The 10495-nt window shown below is 37.8% G+C and overlaps 1 non-coding gene across 1 annotated transcript; it reads right to left on the reverse strand.

The window, feature by feature from the left end:
* Positions 1–8360: 8360 nt before the first annotated feature.
* Positions 8361–8432, reverse strand: TRNAE-UUC (transfer RNA glutamic acid (anticodon UUC)). Its single transcript has one exon. It is a non-coding gene; the product is annotated as a tRNA-Glu (tRNA).
* Positions 8433–10495: the final 2063 nt, after the last annotated feature.

Raw genomic sequence — 10495 nt, forward strand, 5'->3', positions numbered from 1 at the left:
TAACATCTGCCTATTTTTGCTGTCCAACTGCACTACCATTTGCTATAGAAGTACATCTAGAAACTATGTCCTGTTCAGTGCTGATCCCTCCCTGAGCATCCAACACAGTTCCAGGCATTTTGTAGACACTCACAAAGGCTATCTCTTTCTAATTTAGTTTTAGAAAAATGGCATAGTCACAGAACATATCTGTAACATAGATAAATGCCTTGTTAGGAACTATTTTGCAGTAATAGAATCCATCTTAGTCAAAAGGTTACCTTTCACTGAACTCTGAGACAGAAGGGGCAGGACTAAAGCACTGCAGACACTTACCTATGATGCTATTTGTATTACAAATGTAACTACCAGGCCCCAATCCCTGCAAGTCTCAGGCATCTAAAATCTTAAGGACACCACAAACCATGATATTTCCATACCCACTCACTTCAGTTATAGTCTCCTCAAGTGCTTCTTTTTTTTGTTTTGTATGTTCACAAGTGTAAACACTGCCAAAACAGTCTATGAACTGAAGAACACTAGAGTTTTCTTGGTTTGGCAATTGACAAAGAGAAGGCTATTCTTCCAGAAATTTTGCTATGGGCACTGCATTTAAAAACTGACCATTGCTAATGGTAATGATGAGCTCAACAGAAATATAATCTTCCCCTACTGATAATTCCAATGTGCAGAAGAGGCAATGGTGTAGCAGGAAAAACAGGAGTCTTCAAGATAGGACACTTGTGCTTGAATTCAAGCCCTGCCTCTTAGCAGCATATGATCTTGAGCAAGATATATAATTTCTTGTAGCTTGACTTTCCTCATCTATAAAATGGAGATTACCCCTAACTCACACCATCCTTGTGAGAATTAAATAAATAGGTCATAAGTGAGAAGGTGCCTAGTGTAGGCACTGACCCCATTAAGGCCACAAGAACTATTCACTGAAAGCAACAACAAAGGTTTTCACCAAAAGCATTTCCTACGTCCTAAAACCCAAGCAGAGAAGATGAGAAGAAACAGATTCTTATGGATTAATAATATCACCCTACCCGAGTTTAAGATATGCTGATTTTGAATTTCTCATTCAATCTTATTTCTGTACAATCAGAAAATCAGTTTATTTAAGAAACTATACCAAACTGTCATCCATATACACTGGGCTTTAGTACATTTTCTTTCTTTTTCCTAAATAAGCAGTCTGAAGAATGACAGCTAGATAGTAAAAAAAACAAATCTAACCCCCAGGAAGGTTAGTAGCTTTATAGACTTTTATATCCCAGAAAATCATAATCAGATTAAAACCCTTCTGCATTTCTTAAAAACACATTTTTATCTGACCACCTGCATGATGAATTGTACAATAATGGAATTTAAAAGGGTTAGGGTAGACCAGAGGGCAGAGAGCAGAAGCAATAAGAACTACAACTTTGCAGCCTGTGGAATGAAAACCACATTCACAGAAAGATAAACAAAATGGAAAGGCAGAGGACTATGTACCAGATGAAGGAACAAGATAAAACCCCAGAAAAACAACTAAATGAAGTGGAGATAGGCAACCTTCCAGAAAAAGCATTCAGAATAGTGATAGTGAAGATGATCGAGGACCTCGGAAAAAAAATGGAGGCAAAGATCAAGAAGATGCAAGAAATGTTTAACAAAGACTTAGAAGAATTAAATAACAAACACCTAGAAGAATTAAAGAACAAACAAACACAAATGAACAATAACTGAAATGAAAAATACTCTAGAAGGAATCAATAGCAGAATAACTGAGGCAGAAGAACAGATAAGTGACCTGGAAGACAGACGGTGGAATTCACTGCTGCAGAACAAAATAAAGAAAAAAGAATGAAAAGAAATGAAGACAGCCTAAGAGACATCTGGGACAACATTAATAACACCAACATTCACATTATAGGGGTCCCAGAAGGAGAAGAAAGAGAGGAAGGACCCAAGAAAATATTTGAAGAGATTATAGTTGAAAACTTCCCTAACATGGGAAAGGAAATACCCACCCAAGTCCAGGAAGCACAGAGTCCCAGTCAGGATAAACCCAAGGAGAAACACACTGAGACACATAGTAATCAAATTGACAAAAATTAAAGACAAAGAAAAAGTTATTAAAAGCAACAAGGGCAAAACAACAAATAATATACAAGGGAAGCCCCATTAGCTTAACAGCTGATTTCTCAGCAGAAACTCTACAAGCCAGAAGCAAGTGGCATGATATATTTAAAGTGATGAAAGGGAAGAAACTACAACCAAGATTACTCTACCCAGCAAGGATCTCATTCAGATTCAACGGAGAAATCAAAAGCTTTACATGCAAGCAAAAACTAAGAGGATTCAGCACCACCAAACCAGCTCTACAACAAATGCTAAAGGAACTTCTCTAAGTGGGTAACACAAGAGAAGAAAAGGACCTACAAAAACAAACCCAAAACAATTAAGAAAATGGTAATAGGAACATACATATCGATAATTACCTTAAATGTGAATGGATTAAATGCTCCAACCAAAAGACACAGGCTCGCTGAATGGATACAAAAGCAAGACCCATATATATGCTGTCTACAAGAGACCACTTCAGACTCAGGGACACATACAGACTGAAAGTGAGGGGATGGAAAAAGATATTCCATGCAAATGGAAATCAAAAGAAAGCTGGAGTAGCAATTCTCACATCAGACAAAATAGACTTTAAAATAAAGACTATTACAAGAGACAAGGAAGGACACTACATAATGATCAAGGGATCAATCCAAGAAGAAGATATAACAATTATAAATACATAGACACCCAACACAGGAGCACCCCAATACATAAGGCAAATGCTAACAGCTATAAAAGAGGAAATCAGCAGTAACACAATAATAGTGGGGGACTTTAACACCTCACTTACACCAATAGACAGATCATCCAGACAGAAAATTAATAAGAAAAAACAAGCTTTAAATGACACAATAGACCAGATAAAATTAATAAGAAAAAACAAGCTTTAAATGACACAATAGACCAGATAGATTTAATCGATATTCATAGGACATTCCATCCAAAAACAGCAGATTACGCTTTCTTCTCAAGTGCACATGGAACATTCTCCAGGAGAGATCACATCTTGAGTCACAAATCAAGCCTCGGTAAATTTAAGAAAATTGAAATCATATCAAGCACCATTTCTGACCACAACGCTATGAAATTAGAAACCAATTACAAGGAAAAACATGTAAAAAGCATAAACATAGGGAGGCTAAACAATACGTTATTAAATAACCAAGAGATCACTGAAGAAATCAAAGAGGAAATCAAAAAATACCTAGAGACAAATGAGAATGAAAACACAATGATCCAAAACCTATGGGATGCAGCAAAAGCACTTCTTAGAGGGAAGTTTATAGCTATATAAGCCTACCTCAAGCAGCAAGAAAAATCTCAAATAAATAATCTAACCTTACAACTAAAGTAACTAGAGAAAGAAGAACAAACAAAACGAAAAGTCAGTAGGAGGAAAGAAATCATAAAGATCAGAGCACAAATAAATGAAATAGAAACAAAGATAACAATAGCAAAGATCAATAAAACTAAAAGCTGGTTCTTTGAGAAGATAAACAAAACTGATAAGCCTTCAGCCAAACTCATCAAGAAAAAGAGGGAGAGGACTTAAATCAATAAAATTTGAAATGAAAAAGGGAGAAGCTACAATGGACACCACAGAAATACAAAGCACCATTAAAGACTACTACAAGTAACTCTATGCCAAAAAAATGGACAACCTGGAAGAAATGGAGAGATTCTTAGAAAGGTGAAACTTTCCAAGACGGAACCAGGAAGAAACAGAAAATATGAACCGACCAATCACAAGTTAAAAAATTGAAACTGTGATAAAAAATCTTCCCACAAACAAAAGTCCAGGGCCAGATGGCTTCACAGGTGAAGTCTAGCAAACATTTAGGGAAGAGCTAACACCCATCCTTCTCAAATACTTCCAAAAAATTGCAGAGGAAGGAAGAGGCCACGATCAACCTGATACCAAAACCAGACAAAGATACTACAAAAAAAGAAAATTACAGACCAATATCACTGATGAATACAGATGCAAAAATCCTCAACAAAATACTAGCAAACAGAATCCAACAACACATTAAAAGGATCATACCCCATGATCAAGTGGAATTTATACCAGGGATGCAAGGAGTCTTCACTATACGCAAATCAATCAATGTGATACATCACATTAACAAATTGAAGAATAAAAACCATATGATCATCTCAATAGATGCAGAAAAAGCTTTTGACAAAATTCAACACCCATTATGATAAAAACTCTCCAGAAAGTGGGCATAGAGGGAACCTACCTCATTATAATAAAGACCATATACAACAAACCCACAGCAAGCATCATTCTCAATGGTGAAAAACTGTAAGCATTTCCTCTAAGATCAGGAGCAAGACAAGAATGTCCACTCTTGACACTATTATTCAACATAGTTTTGGAAGTCCTGGCCACAGCAATCAGAGAAGAAAAAGAAATTAAAGGAACACAAATCAAAAAAGAAGAAGTAAGGCTGTCACTGTTTGCAGATGACATGATACTCTACATAAATAATCCTAAAGATGCCACCAGAAAACTACTAGAGCTCATCATTGAATTTGGTAAAGTTGCAGGATGCAAACTTAATGCACATAAATCTATTGCATTCCTATACACCAACAAGGAAAGATCAGAAAGAGAAATTAAGGAAACAATCCCACTCACCACTGTAACAAAAAGAATAAAATACCTAGGAATAAATCTACCTAAGGAGATAAAAGACCTGTACTCAGAAAACTATGACATGGATGAAAGAAATCAATGATGACACAAACAGATGTAGAGATATACCATGTTCTTGGGTTGGAAGAATCAATATTGTGAAAATGACTATACTACCCGAAGCAATCTACAGATTCAATGCAATCCCTATCAAATTACCAATGGCATTTTTTAAAGAGCTAGAAAAAAATCTAAAAATTTGTATGGACACAAAAAAGACCCCAAATAGCCAAAGCAATTTTGAGGGAAAAAACCAGAGCTGTAGGAATCAGACTCCCTGACTTCAGACTATACTACAAAGCTACAGTAATCAAGACAGTATGGTACTGGCACACAGAGAGAAATATATATCAATGGAGCAGGATAGAAAACCCAGAGATAAACCCACACACATATGGTCCCCTTATCTTTGATAAAGGAGGCAAGAATATACAATGGAGAAAAGACAGCCTCTTCAGTAAGTGGTGCTAGAAAAACTGGACAGCTACATGTAAAAGAATCAAATTAGAACATTCCCTAACACCATACACAAAAAATAAACTCAAAATGTATTAAAGACCTAAATGTAAGACCAGACACTATAAAACTCTTAGAGGAAAACATAGGAAGAATACTCTTTAACATAAATCACAGCAAGATCCTTTTTGACCTACCTCCTAGAGTAATGGAAATAAAAACAAAAATAAACAAATGGGACCTAATGAAACTTCAAAGCTTTTGCACAGCAAAGGAAACCATAAACAAGACAAAAAGGCAACCCTCAGAACGGGAGAAAATATTTGCAAACAAACCAACAGACAAAGGATTAATCTCCAAAATATATAAATAGCTCATGCAGCTCAATAATAAAAAAACAACCCAATTAAAAACTAGGCAGAAAACCTAAATAGACATTTCTCCAAAGAAAACGTACAGATGGCCAAGAGGCACATGAAAAGCTGCTAAATTATTAGGGATATGCAAATCAAAACTACAATGAGGTACCACCTCACACCGGTTAGAATGGGCATCATCAGAAAATCTACAAACAACAAATGCTAGAGAGGGTGTGGAGAAAAGGGAACCCTCTTGCACTGTTGGTGGGAATGTAAATTGATAGAGCCGCTATGGAGAACAGTATGGAGGTTCCTTAAAAAACCAGAAATAGAATTATCATGTGACCCAGCAATCCCACTACTGGGCACATACCCAGAGAAAACCGTAATTCAAAAACACACATGCACCCCAATGTTCACTGCAGCAGTACTTACAGTAGTCAGTTCATGGAAGCAACCTAAATGCCCATCGACAGCCAAATGGATAAAGAAGATGTGGTACATATATACAAAGGAATATTAGCCATAAAAAGGAACGAAATTGGGTCATTTGTAGAGATGTGGATGGACCCAGAGACTGTCATACACAGTGAAGTAAGTCAGAAAGAGAAAAACAAATATCGTATATTAATGCATATATGTGGAATCTAGAAAAATGGTACAGATGAACTGGTTTGCAAGGCAGAAATAGAGACACAGATGTAGAGAACAAACTTATGGACACCAAGGGGGGAAAGCGGGGTGGGGGGTGATGGTGGTGGGATGAATTGGGAGATTGGGATTGAAATATTTACACTAATATGGATAAAATAGATAACTAATAAGAACCTGCTGTATAAAAAATAAATAAAATTCAAAAAATAAATAAATAAAAAATAAAAGGGTTAGGATAGTATATCTCTCCAGTCAACGTATTATAAAAACCAATACCACCAAAAATCTCACCTCTCCAGTACAGTATTAAAAGACAACAACTTAGATCTGATGGGTGTAAAAGGTTACGGTTATTTTTTAAAAGTCATGTTACTCATTGGATGAAAGGTACAATGCTTGAACTGGGGAAAAAATAATTGACCACCGTTGTGCCTTTTGATATGCAGAATGATAAATCCTGTCAAGTGGACTAGAGGCTAGAGCTAATTTTTTTTTTTTTTAAAAAACTATTAATCGGCCCTTGGTGTAGCCCTGCTTGATGCAAATTATACTACTTGTCAAGACTTTTGTTTAATCACAAATAAAAGGCTTAGTGGATAAAGGTTTGGCATTTCACTACAGGTTTTCTGCCAAACTGTGTCCTGAAATGAATGAATTGGTATTGAGTGGGGCCTCCTGACTCTGTAATTTAATGCTGACAGTAATTAGCTAAGAAGAAAGTGTTATAATGAAAGCCCAGGGCACGGTGTTTATGTGATCTTACACAGCTGCAATAGATGGCACCTCCTTTTTCAGTCTTTTTCATTTACTACCTCTGAAAACGGAGAAGGTACAAGTCATAAAGGATACTGGCTGCTTGACTCTCTGATAAATCTCTGGACAGTGAAGACCTCGGGTTTAAATTAGCTGTCAGGCTTCAGCTGTCTCACTCACTAGCTCACTCTGAAGTCTGCAACAGTGCAAAGACATTATAAATGGATTCATATGTCTTGATTAATGCCTTCTTTTGTAAACAGACTTTCTACATAGAGCCGTGCCATAGCAGATGCCCTCTTCTAAAGGTTAATCTTTACATCAATAGCATATTCAAGACATTCTGCTTTTACACAGTTCTCCTTTCTTTTTGAATTTCAAATTCTCTTAGGATAAATGAGAAATAGGAACCCCAATAGCAAAATCAGAATCTACTGTTAGAAACTCCCTGTGTAAATAAAGGATCATTCCTGCATATCTGATTATTTCATAGAACAAAGGAAATCCTCCACACTGAAGCCTTTCCTTGTTGGCCCTTAAAAAATTGCTTTAACAGGGAAGGCACACACCTAAGTGACCCCTCTGTGTCTGTAGCTTTGGATAACTTGCCTGATAGATGGGCGATTTTGCAAAAAGTAGTCTGATGTTAGATGCTGGCGAGTATCCAGCTGTATAACCAAACACTAGAGGTCTTTCCTTTTCCAACTGCTGCCAATCTTTGTGTTGTCTGGATGTCACTTTGCTACTACAGGATAAAACTGGTGAGATAGGGATGCAAGAAAATTGTGTGCTAGTACATTTTACTTAATCCAAAGCTTTAGTTCAGGAAGGAACTGTTGATAGGAGATTTTTGTCATCTCAATTATTTACAATGAATTGGAAGCAAATCTTCAAGTGTTTATTGACATTGCCATTTACTCAACTTCATAAAGTGTTTTGTTGACATAAATGAGACCTTTGTTTACCCTATTGAGGTAGGGGCAAAAATAAAAACTATGATAAAAACAACTATCTAATTACTTCACTATTCTAGAAAATCAGCAATTCTACCTAAGATTAGTAGGTTACATTAGTCCATTTCAAATGGTAATATAGGAAGAAAACAAGAATTAAGTGCAGGGAATTGGTTATTAATTCTAGTTTGTTTTTCAGGGCCTTTTTACATCTATATACAGACCATGCATAATTTACTTTGTATTTCTAGAACATCTATTCTCTCCATGTTCAAATGAAAGAGACAGTACAGTTCCCCAAAACTGAGATATTATTTGGCATTTGCCACTGTTCACCTCCAATTATTGCACAGACATTTTTTTTTTTTTGGCCACACCACTCAGCTTAGTTTCCCTACCAGGGATTGAACCCGGGCCCTCAGCAGTGAAAGTGCAGAGTCCTAACCACTGGACCACCAGGGAATTCCCATATTTCAGATTCTTACTCTATGTCATCTTTCTTCTTTGGAAATAGAATCCTGCTCTAATAAAGAGTCTTCTCATGTAATCTGAGTGAAATCATTGGTCAGTTGATAGGTTCACAGAGATCCATCTACTACTCTCCTGTCTTTATGACTGAGGCCTCAGAAAGGAACCCTCATCCCCAATAGAAGAACCATAAGAACTAAAACTGGAAGGAGAGAAATGCACTAGAATCCTTCCTAGGGAAAACTGGGGCCAAGTTGTTGAGCAAGATCCAAGAATGTGGAACAAGGGAACACATTTTAGGTCCTGAGGAACAAAAAGCCCAGAACTGGTCCCAGTCCTTTAACCAGGCTCCAACTATAGTACAGCTGTAGACCATGCCTCAGCAAATAAAGTCATGACACCACTAAACAGGATGTGTGAGCCAAGAATCAACCAGAAGCAGAACAAGTAAAGCGTTTAGCAGAAAACAGGTAATACTTCTTTTGGCGCAAAATTAGGATATGACATTTGAAAGAATTAAGGGTTTGTTTGCTTTTTTGTGTGTGGTACGTGGGCCTCTCACTGTTATGGCCTCTCCCCGTTGTGGAGCACAGGCTCCGGATGCACAGGCTCAGCGGCCATGGCTCACGGGCCCAGCCGCTCCACAGCATGTGGGATCTTCCCAGACCGGGGCACGAACCCGTTTCCCCTGCATCGGCAGGCGGACTCTCAACCACTGCGCCACCAGGGAAGCCCCAAGGGTTCTTTTTAATGCATCTTCTTCCCCAGAGCCTTTTGTGCCTGTAAAGTTGAAGTACTCAGCACCATATAAACAGGGATCATCAAAGAAAGAGCAATATATGCCAGAGTACCCTTTCTGTAAAATCACAGATCCAAAGTTATAGCGATGGGATAAGCCTGGTAGCTTATATGTTGGACAGGAAAGTACTGGCACAAAATAGGAATAAGGATGTGTCTTTAAAAAGAAAAGCACGTATTTTGTAAATGTTGTAGTAGGCTGAACAATGGCCCCCAAAGATATCTAGGTCCTAATCCCTGGAGCCTGTGAATGTTTCTTTCTATGGCAGAAGAAACTTTACAGATGTGATTAAGATTCTTGTGATGGAGAGATTATCCTGACTTTTCTAGGTGGGACCTAAACATAATCACAACTGTCCTTATAGGAGGGGGGCAGAGAGACATTTGACGACGGAAGAGAAGGAAATGTGATGATGGAAACAAGAGAGCAGAGTTATTCGAGGAAGGAATCAAGTAAAGGAATGCAGGCAGCCTTCAGAAGCTAAAAAAGGCAAGGAAACTCATTCCCCCATAGCCTACTAAGGAAACCAACCCTGCTGACACTTGGACTTTTCACTGATTTCGGACTTTATGCCTCTAAAACAGTAAGAGAACAAACTTGTATTGTTTGAAGCCACTAAGGTTTGTGGCAACTTGTTACAGCAGAAAGGAGACACTAAGACAAATGTTCTGGGTTTAATTCAGGTAGCCAGAGACATAAGAAATATAATATAAGGCAGAAATGCAGTAGTAAATTCTCTAGTATTTCAAAGAACAAAGAGTCAACTGCTAAACCTAAAGCATCATTCGCCCAAAGTTCATTTTGACCAGTGCTTTGGCTTCTGAAGTCATGTCATACTGGCTATCGATCAGTAACATTCCAGCACTCTTTTGTACATATTCTCTTGGTACTGCAGGGGCTAGAAGCTTGGGAACTACATTTCTCAGAACCTCTTGCTAGTAGGATTCCATGTGAGATTCCATCAAAAACAAGCGCTTACGTAAGATTTGGAAGGCAGTAAGGAGGCAGAATCTACTCTTCCTCACACAGCATTTCAGACTTCTGCAGCCGTGGCATCAACAACAGCTTGCTTCTTGGGCTTTATGGTCTACCATCAGGCTTCAGCTGGAATGTAGGCAGCAGCTGCCTACAATTTTCTCATTTCTCAAAGACCCCCCACTTCCTCTTTCTCTTCTTCTGGTCTTTTCTACAATTTGTTTTTTTTAATTGCAGTACGCGGGCCTCTCACTGTTGTGGCCTCTCCCGTTGCGAAGCACAG

Source organism: Lipotes vexillifer, unplaced genomic scaffold (assembly GCF_000442215.2).
Source record: "Lipotes vexillifer unplaced genomic scaffold, Lipotes_vexillifer_v1.1 scaffold776, whole genome shotgun sequence".
Classification (NCBI taxonomy): Eukaryota; Metazoa; Chordata; class Mammalia; order Artiodactyla; family Lipotidae; genus Lipotes; species Lipotes vexillifer.